This window comes from Thunnus albacares, chromosome 5 (genome assembly GCF_914725855.1).
Source record: "Thunnus albacares chromosome 5, fThuAlb1.1, whole genome shotgun sequence".
In the NCBI taxonomy this organism is placed as follows: domain Eukaryota; kingdom Metazoa; phylum Chordata; class Actinopteri; order Scombriformes; family Scombridae; genus Thunnus; species Thunnus albacares.
Window position 1 is genome coordinate 6920154 of NC_058110.1, and position 21104 is coordinate 6941257.

Sequence of the window (21104 nt, forward strand, 5' to 3'; positions counted from 1 at the left end):
CAGAAATACACAGATTCTCACAAACTGTAAACATATGGACGCAAACGTATATGCACACGTGACTTCAGGGGACACACACGCTGTGCAAACACACATACAGTCTTCAGTTTGGCTGTGCAGTTGGAGAAGAGCTGCACTTTTTTTTTAAGTCTTCCCTCTCTCTGGGCAAATTATGCAGGATAATGCAGAAAGCAGTTGAGCTTGTACAGATTTGCACCTGTTGTTTTGGATGGAGAACAAAACATCTAAAACAGCTTGTATTTTACTGGGGTATTACCAAAGGCAGAGCAGGGGAATAACCTCAGCACTCCAGGGCTAACCTGTAGAAAAATGCCAACAACTCAGCCATAAACAAACACACACAGATGTCCTGATATGCAAAACCAAACTCATGCAATCATGCATCCATCCTCCAAACAGTATACTTAAAGACACACAATTGCCATCTGCTCCCACACATGCATAGGCTGAAGAAAAGACATTTTCATTCCTCTTGCTGGACAATCAGAAAGTTTCAGAGTGTTTGGGAAGTGCTAAACAAAGTCATAACGTATAATAAGGTGGATGCTGCAACTTATGATTATTCTCATTATGGATTATTGTTTTGATTAAATGATGAATCCTTTCATCTGCAAAATGGCAGAAAATTGTATAAAATACACCAAGGTGAGGTTTTTTCAAATTGCCTTCTTTTGTCTGACTGACAGTCTGAAACGATTTTATACAATTTACAATTGTATAAAACAGAGAAAAGCAGCAAATCCTCACATTAGAAAAGTTGGAACCAGAGAATGTTGCAAGAGAATGACATTTTGGCTTGAAAACTATATAAATAATCAGTTGATTATCAAAATTGTTGTTGTTTCAAGCTATAAAAATCACTATTGGAGATTAATGATTTTCTTTTACAAAGCAAAACAGGCTCAAAGCATTTCAAAGTCACATGTAAATAATGTGACAGATATATTTGTTGATATTAGTGTGGAATCTCAACTCAAATGAGATTCAGTTAAATTCAATTCAGTTCAGCTTTAGTAAAAATCAGGTCAGATCAGTTCAATTCAAACTCAATGGTATAGAACCAAAAGCGATGTTGCCAATGCTAAACAGTACCAGCTGGATTGATATGATTAATATTAATAGATGCTAATGAGCAATAAGTATCAGTAATATATCATAAATACACATTCAATAACAATCCATATCACCGCCCTTGCTTTGTTGTCCACATGTATGATCGTGCAGTCACATGCTCGGTGCTCCAGGGTTTAACCCCTACAGCTAAGCATGTGCTTTGGGATGTTGTGATCTGTGTCACATGCGTCTGCTCATGAATGGACTACTGGTCATGCTAGAAAACTGAGTTATGCATGACGACCAGGGAAAGTTGTGCATTGAGACATCTATCGTACCTCATCTAGCAAATGAATAAATGTAACGTTAAAATGTAATCCATAGTGGTTGCACTGAAACTGTCTCTTCTTGTTAACAGTGGCAAGAGGAACTTGTTTGTGCGCTTTGGAAAATGGTAAAATAGGAAATAGCAGTGTTTGGGACTAATTCCTAGAAAATAAGGATCTGTGGCTGATTTGTGTGTGTGTGTGTTGTGGTGTGATCAGACGGAGAAAAATATCCTTGAAATATAAAACGCCCAAAACATTTCAGTGGAAACTTAACATGAAAGAGGCAAAATGTCTCTTGTTATATTAAACCTTGATCGTATGTCAAATATGAAAACATAAACTTGACAACTGTTAAATGCTATGTGAACGTGACCGGTGATACTTTTCAGTGCATGAAAAATGGCAGAGAAAACAAGAAGCACACAGAATACAGAAGAAGAGCCAGCTGTGGTAGGAAATGCCGACCAACATAAACCACTGTGTCAACAAAAAATAAAATAGCGAATATGGTGAAAAAAACCCTCCACAATGGTAGGTTGAAGACAGAATGGTTGAAGTGGTTGAAAGGAGAATGGCACCGTTCTCTTCTTTGAGACCTGCTCCCAGTTTCCAGCTGTGGGGAACAAGTGTGGGATGTGTGGTACATGACACAAAAACAGAAATCTCAGTGGTAGGAAATTGCCGGTATGGAGTCAAAGTGTATGATTTCATAGTTCACTGAAATTGAATCAAAAGTGGACAAAAATTCCACGAAAAATCAAAAATAGGGGGCACTCAGAAATGCATTCAGAAAAAAAAAAAAGTCTTACCCTGCCAGGCAGCGCTGCTTGCTCTGTGTTCTAAAAAGGCAATCCTCATATTTTATACATGAAGTTTATATTATAGCAGCAGTTGCTGAGCATGTCGTCTCGGGACGTGGGCCTCTAACACTGGCACTCCTGTCATGTGAGGATCCATTTTGGGTTCTGACGCAATGCCTGAGGAGCATTACATTACACCGTCATATGAAACACGGGATCAACTCCATGATGAGGGATGTATTGAGAGGATGATACTAGATAAATAAAGAGGAAAATTGAGACATCTTTGTGTAGAAGAGCCCACCAATTAAACTGGAATTTCAGCTGTGTTTTCAAAAGTCATGCAATTCCTTTCTGTTTGTTGTGGTGGGGGATCCTCAGTGTTTCCAATCACCAACAGATTAATTTGAAGCTGTGATTTGGGCTTCCTCTTCACCACTTGTGGCAAATCCCACTAGGGCAGAGGTCATGAGGGACCAGAGGGAGAAGGAAGGGTGTCAGGAATGAAAACAGCAAGCAGAGAAAGGAGGCAGACCCTGACCCTGTCACCCTGACCCTGTCATTTTTCTTTAAATCTCTCCACAAATGAGAAAAAGACCAAATGAAATAAAACGCTAGACGGGCAAACTTTAAGCAACTGCAAACAATTTGAATACTGATAACATGAATCATTTAAGCTTTTCGTCATCATTAATGCCACATTGTAGCAGTTTTCCATGATTCTTGTTTTCGCTGCAGCAAGAATTACTCTTGCCGTGTGGACTGAGCAGAGCGAGACAGAGAGAGAAAGCATGCAGGGCAGTAAGAAATGAAGCAAGAAAGGGAGACAAAAGGAGAGGGGGGTTTGGTGTTGTGCAACAGCCTGACATTGATCAGGGTTGTCGAACGATGACGCGGCAGTCTATTGTCTCATCCGTTTGCAGTCTGCAGCCTCTCCCTCTGTTTTCTGTCTTTTCTCTCTTCCTCTCTGTCAACTCTCCCACTGCCCGGACACTTTCCTTTTCCATTCTTCAACATTGTTCAGATGCAGCTTTAGTAAAAAATCTCACAGCTATTGTGTCATTGTTGTAAGAGCATAGACTGAACTTGGTTCATAGTTTTGTTATCAGCCCTCAATTTAGAGGAATTCCACAACTTTTTTCTTTGAAAATGTGCTCTTTATCAGATTTATTGTTGTGTATAGAGAACATTGACGATTGTCTCCTGTTTCTGTCCAGGATATACAATTATACAATATACAATTCATTTAACTGTCTGCATACATTTGGTCATATGAAGAAAGAGTTCCGCTTGGTTAAATCTGGAAGGCTGATACATACATACATATATATATATATATATATATATATATATATATATATATATATGTGTGTGTGTGTGTGTGTGTGTGTGTGTGTGTGTGTGTGTATTTTAAAGAGGCTAAAATTTGGTGATATTTAACATGTTTGTATGAATTAACTAATAAAAACATAGAAACACTCATGCATACTCATCCAACTCAAAATAAGTGAGATACAGTATAAGAATCAGTTTGGGTTAAGTACTGCCAACCACAGCCAAAATGTGTAGAATAGTAGCGTATTTCCACGTGTTCCTTTTTTCTGCAGATAAAGAAAAAGGAGTTTATAATCTTCCATTTCTTTTTTTCATGAAAAACTGTTTTGTTCTTTTCAGTGGTAGGGACACTGACGGAAACTATTTTTGCTAACACTTGCTATACACAGGTGGTGTGTTATGATAGAGCTGATTTATGACTGTAGCTTTGTGCAGTGGGCTGTATTCAGTCAGACTCGAAGCGTCTGCGCAGGGTGTGTATCCTCTCCTCAGCCCAGCCACTTCACATTAAACGCTTCCTGAAGAGCTAAAATGAGTGGAAATAATCCATCAAATATATTTCCCCCTTCGGCCAAGTGGATATAACGCAACATGTATTGGTATTTAGTCAGATTTTATTTTGGATCTGCAGCAAAGGAAAAAAAAGTGGAATCCCCTTGAGTACAAATGGAAACATGTTTAATTGCTCCGAGGGTGCACAAGTGAAAGGAAATTTCGAGAAAGGCTTAATGTGTGGTCTACACAGGTGATTTATGCTGCATCACTTCCTCAGGAAATGTCAAACACATAATTGCTTACATGCCCCTAGAAACAGGAAAGACAGAAGAATGACATCAGCACAATGACTTTGGCATTTGATAAATATTGACAGATTAAATAGAAAATCAAAGAAAAAAAGCTCTAAAGTAGTGCCAGTGCAAGACAAGAATAACAATGAACTTTAAAGAGCACCCAACCAACCGCATGATAGTAATAAGATGTAACCAACTGAATAATCAAAATAAAAATACGTACAAAACAAGCACACCACAAGCACAAGTACGGGAACTAACACAAAAGATGAAATAAAAGTAGTGTGATGATGAAGTAAAACAGACTGGCCTCAAAGGTTTCAAACAAATAAAATCTGTGGTTTGGTGTTTATGTTCCATGAAGTGGACTGCAGAGTCAGTGGGATCGTGGTGGTCAAAAGTTTCTGTTTTATTGTGCCGTTGATCTTGGGATTTAGAACAGAGCGGTGTCCACAAGAGAGACAGATAGTCAATGGCGGTTAGCGTCCAACAGGTGATGTCTGCTGTACATGAGCTAAATACTCGTTGGGTTTGTAATGTGTCAAAGTGCAATGACACAATGTGTGGCTTCGTGTCAGTGTTTGACAGATGAAATGATCATTAGGTAGTCGGGACAGGTTGTAGTAGTGGTTGTAGTACTGGTGACTGGTACTGTACATTACAGGCAAAATGGACAACATCTTGAATGCTGCTCTGTTTTGCTCTGTTTATCCTTTTGATTTTGGGAGCTCACACCCATACACATGCTACACATTCACTTTCAGTTTAAACTGTTTTTTAACTGCGTCCCCTGAATGGATAAAGTGAAAACAACAAAAGTGATAAAGACGTGCAATCCGCTATTTATTTAATTCAGTTTCATATTAATGTAATCTATTACAAAATGTGCACGTAATCCTTACTCAAACACTTAAAACATGTGATATCATGGCCTCAAATCTTATGGATTCTAATCAAAGTAGACTGTCAGCTGAAAACAGGGCTTAGTGTATGCGGTGTGCAGTATTTGCTGACTTACTGACCCCATGTTCCAGTTTTGCTCAGCTATCAAATTCACTCATGTCTGATTGGAAAGAATGCAGCACATTTGTTGTGAATATGGGTCAAGTTTATTGATGTTGGAAAATGATGATGACATTGTTGAGGAGTTAGAAGAAGAGGCCGAGCTGAGGAGCATAAAAATATAAAAGGGGGACGAGGAAGGGCCTGGTTGTTCCTGCGACAACTCCCTCCCTGGACTGTGTGATCCTCTGTGTGGCTGTAGCTGCTAAAATATCCCTGAGAGACTTGTGGCACACGAGGATGACACTGCTACCAATCTTCTTGCCACACACTGCGAGTTGATCAAAGAGTGTGTTTGCCAACTGCTGCAGCATTCCTTTAGGTTTGTGCAATTGCGCCTCTCCTTGTGCTTTTTGACTGCAGCTGAAAAATCAGTGTGAGGACTGCATTCATCCAAGTAAAGGTCCAGCCATGTGTGAGAGCCAGTGGGCCAGGGCTCGGCCTGCCTGCGACTATTTGCTTTTCCAGCTGTTTCCTAGACTCACCCTGTGAGTGGGAGAGAGAGTAGTGTGTATGTGTGTGTGGGTTGGTTTGGGGGAGGAGGGGGGTAGGGTGGGGAGTGGGGGGGCGTTGAAGTGAGATGGAGTATGGGAACGGGAAGGAAGATAGTGAGGAAGAGAGAGCTACAGAGAACGTGTGTGTCTCTGTGTATGTACAATTTAAGTGAGAGTGCCTCCTGTTCCTGTTACGTTGATGTGTGTTTGCACAGTGGAAACACCCCGAGACAACCAAGACACCGCATACAGTATATACTCTCTCTCTCTCTCTCTTATACACACACACACACAGAGGGATGTAGTCCTGTGTGCGCATGCTCCCACACAAACACGCCCATATGCCTGGCTGCCCCTCATATAGACTGATCCGCCTCTCAGACACAAAGCCACAAGGGATGGCCTAGATTCCAGCACATGCACACACAGGCAGGCTGCAAGGAAAAACATCATGCACACATACACATCTGAATATAGAGTATATAAACAGTGTATACACATATGGTTACTTTTTCGTTTCGTATATTCAGTCTATAATAACCTAGTCAACACTGTTGTCTTGTTGTGCATAATGGTAAAATCGTTGTGTTTGATAGTCATTAACACTTGAGGCTTTTAGCACAAAGAAAAAAATGTTACAGGACCCTGAGGGGATGGGCAGGTGTGGGATGTACAGAACCACGCTGTGCATTTAATGGAGTTAGAAAGGTTTTTAAGCCATGACAGCTCTTGGTTAAACTACATGTTTACCATTGTATGACTGTAATATATTTGCCTGTAACCATTTATGTTTGACATTTATATTTAGGCACTTAGAGCACAATCTTACAAGATTAACATCATGATGATTGCAGCAGTTGATTAGTCCCAATTAGCCTCAAGGACGTTAACGTTAGAAGCAGAGAGCTTGGACAAAAGAATAAAAAAGAAAAGAAAGGGTCACTTGACCCAAATCGCTCTCTCTCTCTCTCTCTCTGACACGCACACACACACACACACACACACATTTGGCATTTACCAGTAGTAGTATCTAGCCATGTGATCAATTTATTTTTATTTGCCCAGGGTTTGAGGTACCTGCCTCACAATACAATTGAGGTAATGGCATTTTGTTTGTGAGTGAAAAAGTGATACAATATGTTGGGTTTTATTTGTTTGATCTAGGTGAACTGACCCTTTAACAAGTTACAACCTTTTAGTGGTTTATTATGTAACGTATACTGTAGTACAGTATAACAGTGTAATGTATAGTGTAGTATGATAATAAAATAATAATAATAATAATACATTTTATTGAAAGAGTGCTTTTAAAGATACTCAAAGACACTAGTTTAACATTATAATATAGTGTAGGGTATAGGGCAATATAAGAGCATAATGGAGTATAGTATATGTAGTATGCTATAACAGTATGCAGATTAACTATAATAATAATAAAGTATAGTATAGTATAGCACAGAGCACAGAGTATAATAAAGTATAAAAAGTATGATATACAGTATATATAGTATAGTATAGTATAGTATAGTATAGTAAAGTTTTGTATAGTATAGGGTATAGTACAATACAACAGTATAATGTTATAGTAAGTATAGTATATAACAGTGTAATATAGAATAATTTAGAAGAGTATAGTGCATAGTATAGTACAATTTAACAGAATATAGTATAGTATACTTAAGTATAGTAATACACATACATTTTAAGAAATTACAACATTTAGCCAGAGTAGATGTCCCATGCAGCCAAATGTGATAATCATATTGATGTAACAAACTCCACTCATGATGAAGACATCTCCACTGCCTGACAACAACCTTATCCAGTCAGAGAAGCAAGTAAAACAGTATTCTTATACATGAAACAACATTAGTTCTGAACTCATTCACATTACTTTAGAGAGCCAAGAGCTGGGCTTGTGTGATGACATGAAGTAGTTTCTGATCTGTTACTGTCACAACATACTTTAATTCGATATGTAAAAATAACAAGCTATACTATATATCACATGGTGAGAATAGCTTTTAAAACTCCCCTCACAAAGCACAGAAAGCAAGCTTTGAAACACTCTAATCCTTTCACCGAGAACTCAAAGCCACCAATGAGCAGGCTTCAAGTTGCCTTTTTTCCATCTGTGAGAGAGGGCTAATGTTGCCTGTCTCATATGTATCATTGGCTATAGCCTGAAATGGCAAGTTATGGATTTACTTAGTTGCCAACACAGACCTTCTTGATACTGAAAGGTCATAAGTTAGATCCTTGTAAGATACAAATGGCCTAAAGTTCAGTTGGCATACCCTTGATGAAAAAAGACTCCTAAGTCCAGCTCCCCCAGGCTGGTGCAATGCACTGACACATCCAAGGAAATGACAAGAAATGAATATAAGAAGAGAATCATTCCTAATTACAGAGTCGGTGTTGTGGTGATTGAAGAGCTATAATAATACCCCCCAGGGGAGACATAGTATAGCACCACAGGACCCCATCATCCCTCTGAAGTGTTCCACCAAGCAGACAAATTAGCTCTGATGTCTCGCTATACGCTATGGACAAAGTTAGTTAGTCGGTTAGAGGAAATGTTTTCACTGACCTTTTATGTTCTCGGTATGTGTATACTATCAGTTACCACCAGTTTCCAGGACAGACAGATCAGAGAGAGGAGAGAGGATGCTGGAACTTTCATATATTATGTATAGGTAAATCATAAATAATTTACAATGAGATATGTGGAGTGACAAAGTTCATTTAATGCTTAAACACAAATGTACACACACACAAATATACCAAAAATGATAATAACTTCAGTGACATTTCTCACCATCTCCTCTGTCTCCATTTCTGCAGACAAGAAAACGCCCTGGACATCCCGAGCGCCAGAATATATGATAAATTATTTTCTTCTGTGTAATTATGTGATTTGTTTTGTTGTATTAACTGTTATTTTGGACGAAATTGTTTACTATATATCAGGCTGTCTGCTACGTCACGACACACCCCTATATGGTAGGGAGACAGCTGGAGACTCAGCTCGAGACTGATAAGCGTCTCGACCAATGGGAACCAACACTATTACCGAGTGGAGAGCTGTGATTGGACACTGGGAGGATTATATATATGTATAGATATGCCTGACTGCTAAAATGTGGGGGCGGGACTATGGAGAAGCGCTGTCCATCTATGTTGATACAGATCTAAAAAACTGGACTAACACAGTGTCTGCTTACGTTGCTCTTCGCATGGACTAATGTAAGTTATTTTGCACTTTTCAGTTCCTTACGGTGTTCCCCTTGTAGTGAAAGGTGTTGCAACAGTGTAATAGCATTGTAGTTTTGCTCTTTTTCGTTTCGTTTTTCTGAGAAGTGCTTTCAGGCCGAGTGGCACACGCGCTTTTCAGGCCAGTAAAGTGTGCTGCTGTTAACGTAGCGTTAGCTGCTGTTATTGCTCTCTAGCGGGCTGCAGTATTTTGACATGCCGCTGACACAAACAATGTATCCATTCAGCCTCGGCGTAATGTCATTGTAGAGAGGCCATTTCACAGCCGCGCCGCTACTGTAACGCAATAATGTCCACGGTGTGTGAACATTAAATGACATGTTCGTATATCAACTGCTGGGGCTGATGGCGTTGTTGTTAGCCAGTGTCCGAGCCCCGGTGATGTCCTCTCATGTGTAGGGAAAGGGGACGGCGAAACTCCTTTTAAGAAATGTGGCAACTGAATATGGCCGTGCCTTTTGGCAAATGTACAAATCTAGTAACACGACTTAAGACATTTCACTAATGGTTCGGATTCTTTTCTTCTATTCGGTCAATATCCTAACCGACATGTTAACTTCAATCTCAATAGGCAGCGCAGGAGAGTGGCAAGAAGTGTGAACAATTAGCTATAATTATAAAAAGTTTTGTTTATGAAGTGTTGCATCATGTGTAACTTGTTGGCCGAATTTCCTAGAAGACCTGAAATGATTGGCGAAATGTCTTGAAGTCTTGTTCTGGTGTTTACCTCTGCTTTAGCAAAGCAACTATTGAATTGCCAGATTTATTGAATGACGTTTGGCGTAACAGTGTGTCCATGCAAGAAATAACGGGACGTCATCGGGGCTAACGTTACCCAGCTCCCAGCCCCGAGACTGACCGTTAGATAGGCCTGCCTAATTCACTCCTCCTTTCTTCTCTGTTGACAGTTTTGTTTTATACCGAGGAAAAGTTTTTCAGCGTGGGGAAATTGTTAAAAAGCCACCCTTCAACTCCACTGGCTCGGAAAATTTGGCGACCTGGCTCCAACATTTGGGGCCCCCTCTGCCTCTACTACTGCACAAAGTGAAGGTTGATATGCCACATCAGGTAAGAGAGGACTGACTGGCTAGATTATGTGACAGAAATGCACTCGGTTAGCGTTATGAGCTAGCTGCTGCACATGGGCCAAAAAAAAAAAAAAAAAAAAAATCATGCAGCTTTTCTCTTTGTTTCCATGCTATACCTTATTTACGCGCGGAGAGGCCACATGGCATTTCGCATTTCAGCACAACTTCTACACAGGCCGTGTCCCTCCCGGTTATGTTTTGTGTGTGGTGTTATTGTTATAGGCGGGTGCTTCCCTCCACATTCCACATGTGTATGCCTGCCTGCCTGCAGCAGGGCCAGTGCGCAAATCCCTGCAAATTCACAAACGCCGAAGGGGAAACAAACCGAAATGGAGATTATTACATGGCATTAAATGAATATGCATGATTGCAAACGCGATTTCATGTGAAACACTGGAAAGCCGATGAGTGCTGTGATGTGGTTTTAGAAGTGTACGGAGGTGTTGCATGTCTTGCTTCCTGGAGGTTGTCAGTCTCTTGATGTGGAGGAGGGTGCTCCTCTTTGCAGGCGGGGAAGACAAAGGGACAGATGAGCATGGAGATGATTGGAGTAGAATAGATCCGGATAGACTTCAGTCAGTCACAACAATTTACTGAAAATGCTGTATTGTGACTGTTAGGAACCACAGACTGTATTGGGTTGAAAAGTTATTCTGTTCTGTTGTTCCTACATTTTTGCACGAATTTGTGAAGACATTTTAAATCACATTTCTCTTGGCGTTTGCCTGTCATTAAGTGTTATTTATTTAATGAGTTTCCAGTTTATGTGTTTCACTCGGGGGCTGAATATCAAACAAAACAATTTGTCCTGATTTTTAGGTAGGAATTTGTTTTATTTTAAACTGATTGAAAGAGTAGCATTGTTTTGAAGTGTGAACATAATGGACTTCTTTCTTTAAGTAGCCTATTTTCACCCAAGCTGAACACATTTCCCTTTGCTGAGGAGAAATTAAACTGCTTTTTATTTTATGTAGTAGAAGTTTTGTGTGACGAGATTTTTTTTTTCCTATTTGTAGTTTAATCTTATTGATTTTAGCTTTAGATTTTTGGTACCAGTGGAGTGATCTAACTTTCTCTATTTTCTTCATTAAACCCTAAACCTGAAAATATATAAATTCATTAGGTGGACATAACCCAAAGCAACATTTTTTATTTGCTTTAACACTATTTTATATTTAATTTCTAGACTACACAGCTGTACAACTAGGTATTAAACCCTTTTTCAGCACTATAAAAACAATATATGTGGACTGGTCTGTGAAGATGATGATCTATTTGTGGTGCTGAACTTGAATTACAGGGACTACTCCAGTCTCTTTTTTTGTAGTGTTGACTCTGCTGAATATTATGAAAGACTATGTACCGTGTGTGAGAACCACACGATTAGAAAGTTAATGTTTTATTCTTTAAACCTGCAGTGTGGAACTTTTGTCTCCCCCCTCTGGCAGTGACAATAAATAGTAGTTACCTGGATGTAAGTTCTATAAGTACATGCTCGTGCCGGTCCCCGATGCTACTGTTGCGGCTGTAAAATGGTGGATAAATTGTTTGAGCATAAGAACCCCCACATAATGACTCGTTTCACTATCCAAATTTGATCCATTCGGTCCAATAATATTTGGGAAGTCTAGAAGAGCCGCACAATTAAATGATTTTATCCCTCAACTTAGTGGAGGGCTAAAGTGGAAGTTAGCTGGCTTCGCTGCTGGAAGTGTCTGGCGCACATGCTCTATGGGCGCCTTTCAGCTCTGGCAAACCAATCATTGCTGGTCAACATAAAACGCATCACGGTGCGCCAGTATGGGAATGTCGCCACAGACACCAGATTAAAAACTCTGGTATACTGTGAAATACAGAGAGATGTACCTGGTGGTGATTGACTTAATCAGCATTGTGTGAACTCATTTGGCAAGGGCATTTATATCTAAAAGTCCTGCACTCCAGCTTTAAAGGACATGTTGTTTGCCACTTTGTGGTTTCGTTTCATTTGTATGTTTGTTTTCACCTTGTTTAGACACATTGTGATTTTACTGAGCTGTTGTGAGTAAACACACCATGTTACACCCTGCAATAACATGATTCACTGGTCACTTACCTCCCACTTGTCTTGGGCCAAAACCTTTTATCGCCAAGATTGTATGGTATTATGCTGTCTGGAATATAGACTTATGTTTCTCAGTGTCACCTGCTCCTGTTGCCACCTAGGAGATGAACATAGTGCACTGAATCCATGGAGTTAACATATAGCATATCACAGTTATATTAATCTGCAAAAAGGAGGTTGAGAGGTTTTGTCATGAAAAGAAAAACCACTCTGTTACTTTGCTGTGTTGATTCCTTCATCTAAAGGTTCCTCACACCCACCTATTACCTCAGTGGGATACAAAGGGCCTTTTTCTGTAATGAGGTGCTTAGTATGGGTTTTAATCTTTGGGAAACTCACAATTCAATTTCGGATTCTTGGGTTTCCAATTCAATTCAGAATTGATTCTCAATTGAAAACCTATCCATGACTGAATGAATAGAAAAAGGGGCACTATTTTCAGTTTGACACTGTGTGCCAAACCATTCACTGGTGTCCTTAGTCAACTGAAATACAATATAAAACATAACTAGCAGATAAGATAAATGGTCCACAGCCTTTTATTTTAAAACGTTAACTGCCTTAATTAATGAATGAATTCATTTGAAAGCATCTTACAGTCTCCTGCCTGTATGAGAATAACAAACTGAGGGGGAGGCGGAGTGCTCCACTGTTTTGTTATTAACGTCATGTCTCCAGCAGTGGAGAGCAGCCTCTCTGCTGCACCGTTAGCTTCGGTAAAAGACATCGCTGTCCAAGACGCTGAGCAGGTGCAGGGTTTTTGAGGTGAAACAGACTGAGCACTGAGTTATTTTTTTCACCGCAGAGTTGGTTTATGTTGTTCAATGCTGCAGTGTGTGTCGGTCAGCTTGTCTTTTTTGTTACTGCTGGAGTTTCGCTGCTCTGCTCCGCTAACATTAGTCTCTGAGTGATGGCGTAGAAAGTTTTCACAATATACTTCACGTTCATCTCGCAAAGGTAATTGTTTAGTCATTAAATCAAAAAATGCTTGCAACGGCTGCCTTTTTTGGAGACGAACTACAAGATGATAACTCTAGTGTGTGCATGCTGTAGACTGGGTGCTGCACTGCAGTTGAGTTCGACCTTTTTCGCTCTGTCAACATCACGTTATTAACTAACATTTAGAAAATCGATTTTTGACATTTGTGAATTGATTCAGAATCGTAGGAGACAAGAATCGCAATTCTAATGTGAATCTTTTTTTCTCTTTTTCACCCACACCTAGTGCTCCATGGAGCACATTGTGCTCAGGAGGTTTGTACTCTGCTGAGTTACAGGCAGGTTGTAAAATGATAACAGATGCATGGGGGCCTCAAGGTGCAGCACACTATTTTGAAATGTAAGCTAATTCCCGGCAATATGGAGTGCACGTGTGCATAGACGCACATAACACATTCACACAAATACCTACAGGTCTACACACCCACACACTTTGTTGCTATGAGTAAAATGTTTCCAGTGTCTTTGTTCAGTTCATGGAGTTTAAAGTCAGCACTGCTTCTTATTTGCTTTCAGAGTGATTTCTGCAGTCACATTTTATAACAATACGGACACCGTCATTTTTGAACTGTTTCTATTTTGTTGAAAGTAATCTTAGGAGCAAACGTTTCGAACAAGTCTTTGCCCTGATGTTTATAGACATTTTGGGTTTTGTAAACTGTGGTTTTATCCAAACCTCACTAGGCAATTAGAGTACAAGGATTATTTTCAGCTGGAAACTAGTAGGGCAACTAACAGTTATTTTTATTGTCAATTGATAATGATGATTTTCATGATTAATTGTTGATTCATTGTTTATTGTCACGTTAGATAAAAAGCAGCAGCAAACTCTCGCAATTGGGAAGCTTGAAACAGATGATTACAGTGATTAATTATTTATTAAATACCGATTAATTTTCTGTCTATTGACTAATTGATTAGTAGACTAATCATTTCACCTCTAGAGACTAAAATTATAATTTTGTTCCATTGCAGAAAACTACAGAGGCATTATATATCCCACCATTTCATCTGGTAAACAGTCTATTTAGCTACTGCTCAGCCTGTCCTTGAAGCATCAGGTGTGGGGTTTGGGGGTGGAGTACATACAGCCTTTTTCATGAGATCCAGTATTGACAAGTGCAGTGGTGGGTATATGCGAGGGTTGGATAGATGGATGATACGGTTGTCTGTCAACTACATGTGACAAGAGTTGGTCATTGTTTCAGGGCATATTGATGTCAGTCAGTGATTTATTTATATTTGGCATAGCAGGCTGGGATGGTGGTTTGGCAAGGTCCTGCCCTGAATCAACACCGTAGTTAGGGGTTTTTCAAAGTTCAGACAAATATTTGGATACTGATTCCAGTTTAATCTGTACTGCCTTCAGATGTAGATGGTCCCTCCTTGTCACAAGCTATTGTCACAGACGGAGGCTCAGGCTTAGCTGAAGGATGTTTTAGGAAAAAATGTGTGTTTTGCAGAACACTAGTGCTTCGTGTCGTACCTCCCTGCCCGACTTTCCCCTCCTCTCCAACATAATCTCAACAGGGAGCAATAGCATCTGCTATCAAGGATTTTTAACTACATATCCTCTTAATCGAGAGGACATGACCCACACGTCGGCTTTTTATTATATCTTTTGTAGAACAAATAATATGCCACACAATTACAGATATGTAGGGATGAATTTGAAAAGGAATGACAAGCAATAATCTCACTAGAACTTCAACCATTAGTCGATTAATCAATTAGTTGATTCAGTTCAAAGGAAAATTAATCTGCAACTGTTTTGTTAATCGATTAATCGTTTAAGTCATTTTTTCAAGCAAAAACACCTAACATCTGATAGCTCTAGGTTCTCAAATGTGACAATCTGCTGCTTCCTTTGGTCTGACGTGGTAGTAAATTTATTGGAAGAAAGAAATTTGATGACTGTGACGGTTATTTTCACTGTTCTCTGATGTTTTATTGACTAAACAATCGATTTTATTGTGAAAATAATCAGCAGATTAATTGATAATTAAATAATCATTAGTTGCAGTCTCTCTTGTGTCCTTTGTTGTAAGTGCTGATTGCTGTAGTATTTCTGTTCCGCACTTCTCTGAGTTCTCCTGTCATTCAAACAGCTTAGTCCCTCTGTTGTCTTTTCTCTTGAATTTTCCCTTTGTCTGTTAAACCATGGTGTTCATACTAACCAGTTCTTCTTCTGCTTATTACAAACAAAACACATAACTCCCTGTGTGGCAGAGGTTTTTCCCCTAGGAAAGACCTACCAGACACTAGGAGTTTACAATGGCAAAATGTAAAAGCTTTCATGAACTGGCCAGAGGTTGTAAAGAATAAATCAGCAAATTCACATTGTGACATTCACATGTTACAGATTACTCCTTTTTTATTATTCCTTTATTCCTACAGCCACGTTCTCCTCCTATTCCCTGCTTCCTTAATGTGAACGTGCTAAACAGGGGCTAATGGATTCCTTATGAGAGGTAATTGTGTAGCTACAACATAAATGTAGTCGAGGCTCTGGTGTTGTGGCTGGTGTGATTAGGTCTTGTTTGAAGCCCCTAAGGGGCTTGGCGAGATAAACGTCAATAGCGGCTCAACTCACAGTTTAAGGTCACAGGCTACCATACAAGTAGTGCTTACAGAAATGCAAATTCTTGGCCTTCACCATCTGAATGACTCGGTGGTGGTAAACAATGGCATAGAGATCGCAGGGTTTATGCAACAGGTTGTGGTCTGGGGTAGCTTATCACAACACGAACACTGCCGAGGTCAGAGTTTCAATTCTCATGAGGCCAAGAATACATTGACAATTGTAAATATAAAGCCTTTTGGTGATATAGTGCACTGATACAGTTTGTTATTTATTGAATTTCATTGCCTGTCTGATTATGAAAGGTTTCTTTTAGGGCCATTTTAATTTTATGTAATTTACAGGATGAGATGGATCGAATATGTGATAAGCAGTAGTTGTGTACTATAGCTTTGAACAATGTGTTTTAATGCACATATTCATTCTAGGCCATGTGATGTGCCCAGGGATAGTGAAATATTAAAATGCATGAATTGAATTATTTCCCTACTCCACTCTATAATCACTCCAACCAAATCTATGCAAATTGAATCAGTTCTAGGTCTACTGAATATTTGCCGTGATTACCAAGCTATCCCTACAGGCACAGATCTGAGACCAGCCTGCCCTTCACATTAATGTTGTCACATTACCAAAATTATGACTTTGATACGATACTGGCAAAAGCCTAAAACATCAGGAAAAGTAGAGTAATAAAACTGATTTTTAGCAGCTTGCAAAAGTTAACGTTGCCAGTGTGAACGTTGGGTTTGCCACACTACTAAGTTGGCTAACAAGCTAAAGCCAAATTATGCCTTCAATTGCCTTGTCAAACTCAGATGGTGAAAAAAAGTTTGCTTGTCACAAAATAAATCACACTCATTTGACTTATATTTGAAGCATGTAATTATGTTATCTATCACACTGGCTAACCTGTCGCTCTTTGAATTTGTTAAACAAGTCAGCATGTCTGTCGGCGAGATGCTTTGCTAAGTTGGACGTGTTTTCTCCCGTGGTCTATGTGGGCTTAAAACAACTTTTACAGACGGGCTTTGTCTGCCATATTTTCCTCCGTGTGTCTGCTTTGTCAACAAGCTGTGGACGGTCGGAAAGAGCACTTGTACTCGTTCTGTCACCATGAAAGCTTAAAAAAAAAGGGTTGACACGCCCACTATGCCTGCAGGAAGTGGAAGCAGAGCGCTGCTCCACCGTTGTACATCAACGCAACTCGTAGGAATGAGTCTGTGGCTCTTATTGAAAAACTGTCGTTATTTAAGTACTGGTACTAATAAAATGGGGTATAGTACCGTTTTTAATGGCAGGGTATTGCAAAACCTTTCTAGTATCGGTATACCGTGCAGCACTACTTCATATAATGTTCATTAGCATCTGTTTAACCTGCCAGTCTGACTCAAGATAAAGCACAGGCCCGCTTTGTTTTTTAGCAGGTCCATGCGAGGCTTAACGTGGCCAGAAAACAGCTTAAATACTTACCAAGAGACCAAAATCACCATCAGTCTGTCTTTGCAGAGGTAACTCAGACAGCAGATCTGGACTGGTGTTCAGGTGACAGCAACATATGCCAAGTCCTAAAATTATAAGTGGAAGCAGCACAGTAAAGACCTGATACAAGAAACATATCACATTGCCCCAGATACCTTTTTTTTTTTATTATTTTTACCTCTGCTTAACTTGTTCCTGACTGAAAGACAACAAGTGAAAACCAGAGATGTTGTGCAATCAGAACACTGTGTTTCTAATTCTAACCGATGTGATTTCTTTTGAAAAGCCACAGTGGAGCACTGAAAGTGGGGTTTTTTTCATGTAGTGTAGGACATTGCGCTGGCACAGATTGTTAGAGTATTAAGCCCCGCATTGGTGGTTCCCTTGCCACCCCTCATGCCACACAAATTACCCTTTTAGAGCTTAATTATTTGCATCACCTTTGATGCTTAGAATGCTAATGAGGCTGAAATATAAAGGCATGTATTTTGGTTATTTAAACTGTCTGAAAAAAACATACATGGATTGCCCAACCCTACTCCAGGAGAAGTGGAAAAGTATAATACAAAATAATAATTCTAAAAGCTCCTGAAAAAGTCAGCCAGAGTAGGGATGCCATGGTGAGGAAATTTTCCCACCGACCAATAAACTTGTGACAACACCAGTATGACATTTTACAAAATAAGATATTCGTCAATGACACTCATCCGTAGAGCGCTTAATTTGATCTTGAACATTAGATTTTTAGTTTAGATCTTCCCCTTATTTAAGAGTTAGTGGCTTCTGGCTGCTGCCAACAGGTCATCCTCCGTGTACAGCAGGGCTGCGGCGCACACAGACAGGGACGAGCCAGAGAACGACCGCCACCTAGAACCAGAACTCGCCTGCCATCCAGAGACAGACACACCGAGAGCAGGCTGAGCAGGCAGACAGCGGGAGAGTTGTTGCCGAAAACAAGCACCGAGACCTGGAGACATGAGAGTAGCTGCCCGCTAACAGCTAGCGTTACGTTTGTTTACAGCAGCAGGATGGAGAACAGACGTCTCACTCTGCCACTTTTTGCTGTGACTCTGCTGCTGCTGCAGACAGTCAGTTTATAATTGTTGTGTCTCTCGTCCGAATAAGTATCGATAACACACTTGATACTTTACAAGTTGGAGTTTTTTCAGTTGATGAACATGGGCTCTGATACGCGAAAATGAAAGAATGTGTTCGTTTCTATAGACAAAAGCAAAACTATGGTATGGGCGGTGGGCAAGTCATGTAATTGGTGTATGTCCCAACACCGTGTAACACCGGTAACATCGACCACCGCAGCAAGCCTAAGCCAGAGGCGTGAAATGTTTGGCTACAGGTTGGCAGATTTTTTCATGATATAAAAAATAGCCAAAAGCAAGACTTTCAAACTTTCATATCTTCAAACTAGATATTCAGTAGCATTGGCAAATTTAAAGAACAACCCAGGCAAACATTATTCATGGAAGTTCTGCTGTATGCCATGATATAAAAGTCATGGGGAAAAAGCCTTGATATATTACTGTAAAAAAACAAAAACACAGGTCTTAAACAAGAAGTAACCAAAGTCTGCCCATGCAGGTATTTATGTCTTTGCTCTGTAGACGATCTGAGAGAATAGTGAGTGACAGACTGCCCTTAACTCCGAGCATCAAGTCCAGCGTGAGTGGTAGGGGCTGTGTAATGTTGAGTTGCAAGAAAATCAGCATTTTTGCACCGCGATCATGACTTAAAGCTGCACTAATCAATAACATATAACAATGGATTAAGATGTCTGTGTTTAATGTAAAAAAGTGTTGCTCGTAGTGAGGAAGCCACTGAGAGCACTCACCAACTCATTGTTTGGACTTTCAAGCTCGTTGTTGTAGTTTTACAGCCCTCAGCTTTACTCTCTGATAAACCCACCATGCGCCAGACAAAGTTAGCGACTAGCTAATGAAAATTGTGGAGCATTTAGCAGCTAAAGAGCCAGATATTTCCCTCAGGAGTTGGTACTGCAAAATTGGTCTGCTGGATGTGGCAAATAGGCAATTGTTTGCTAACACGTTCACCGCAACAACTTTATAAGGCGATAATATGTCAAAGTCGTGTTTATGCTGCTTTCTCTACCCCAGAGCGGCCAAAAAAAATCAACTAGTGCAGGTTTAACAAAAATCATAACGTATATGATAAATTGTAACCTTCTACAATTAGCTGGAAGTTTTAAATTTACAGGCAATTTGACAAAATGCAGAGAGTTGATAGTATTTTAACAATATATAATAATATGGGAAGAAATTAACGTTATTGTGTGACGGTCATCGTTTGATTATATCCTCCAAAAGGGGGTTTTAACATTTCTGGATATTGCAGGGAATTGCCCCGGAGTGAGCAGGAAACATAAAACACTCGCAAATGAGATTCAGCTTCTGTCTCCTTCTTACTCACTCTTTCTGTGTCTGTCTGTGGAGGCCCAGTGAAAGGGGGTTTCAGTGAGAAGCTAACCCTCCTTCCCAGCCTCCACCCCCCCCCCCCCTCTTCCATTCCTCATTTTCTCTTTCCTGATGCTACTGTAGCACAGAGAGGGAGAGACAAACCCACTGAGGGGGATTGGTTGTAACTCAACAGGCCCCCCACAGAAGGCTCCACCCATCTCTTTCTGGGACTATTGGCCACCCAAAAGTGTTGTGGATGACCGGGCACAGTGCCGCATACACACACACACACACACACATTCTAATGTGGTTAAAGTCAATATCCTTTATTACGATTGGCGAGTATATTTCATGCTTCACTGTCTTTCTCTCACTTCCGTCTGCTTACATCCTTTTGACACGTGTACATACACATCATAGATCCAGTGTAAATGCAGAGCAGCAGGCCAAAGCCAGCAGGATAGGACGAAGCATGTTTTGACTTAGAGCTATAACACTTTCACTCTCGGTCTGAGCCTTTAACACACACTCTGTCATGGCTTTATTGTTTACATGTTATATTATGATCTACATAGACTTTTTAGAATTGGGTTTAGTTGTCTCTTGCTATTTATCATTCCTGTGGGTTTTTTTAAAGTCTGTAAGCATTATATACAAACTTTAGCTATCCCATTTTCACCATTTAATCACAAGTATCACTGTACTGCTTGTACTTATTAGATAAGTCCAGAACAGAGTCTCCAGTCTGTGTTATTAAACACTGCAGGATGTCATGTCTCTTAACGTTGGGTTCCAGACTAACCGTCACAAGTACCTGAATACCAATACATTTACATTTACTTAATGTACAAATGTTTGTTTTTTTTGGTTTTTATCTCCTTGCCACTTGTAAACACTCAAAACTGTCTCTAGGATTCATATAAATTTGACTAAATGGTGGCAGTCTGGAAGCCTGTTTATAACCTATGGTCTTTCTTATCCTCTCTGTTTATAGTTTCATCATGTTCTGTATTTACCAGAGACAAGCTAGATTTGACAGCTTTATGTCCGGTTTTAGATTTGTAATTGGTCTTAAAGTCAGGTCCCGGCAGAATTACAAATGTCTCGGAAAGTCTTAAAATTGGCTTCCTGAAACCTGGTTTCTTTATCCTCTCTGTAAATCTGTTAAACGAGGAGAAAGCTTGGCTCATTCTTCATATCTCAATTTATATGTTTATGTATTTTTTTTTTTTACCTCCTTTACTCTGCTGGATCTACCCATCT

General features: G+C 39.8%; 1 protein-coding gene across 1 annotated transcript in view; it reads left to right on the forward strand.

Annotated features, from left to right (window-relative positions):
• Positions 1-8721: 8721 nt before the first annotated feature.
• LOC122982948 (vitamin D3 receptor A) overlaps positions 8722-21104 on the forward strand; it is an 87477-nt gene continuing 75094 nt past the window's right edge. The window contains exons 1-2 of the mRNA XM_044352593.1: positions 8722-9131; positions 10067-10226. The gene's annotated coding sequence lies outside the window, so the exon portion shown is untranslated. The remainder of the gene's footprint in view (positions 9132-10066; positions 10227-21104) is intronic.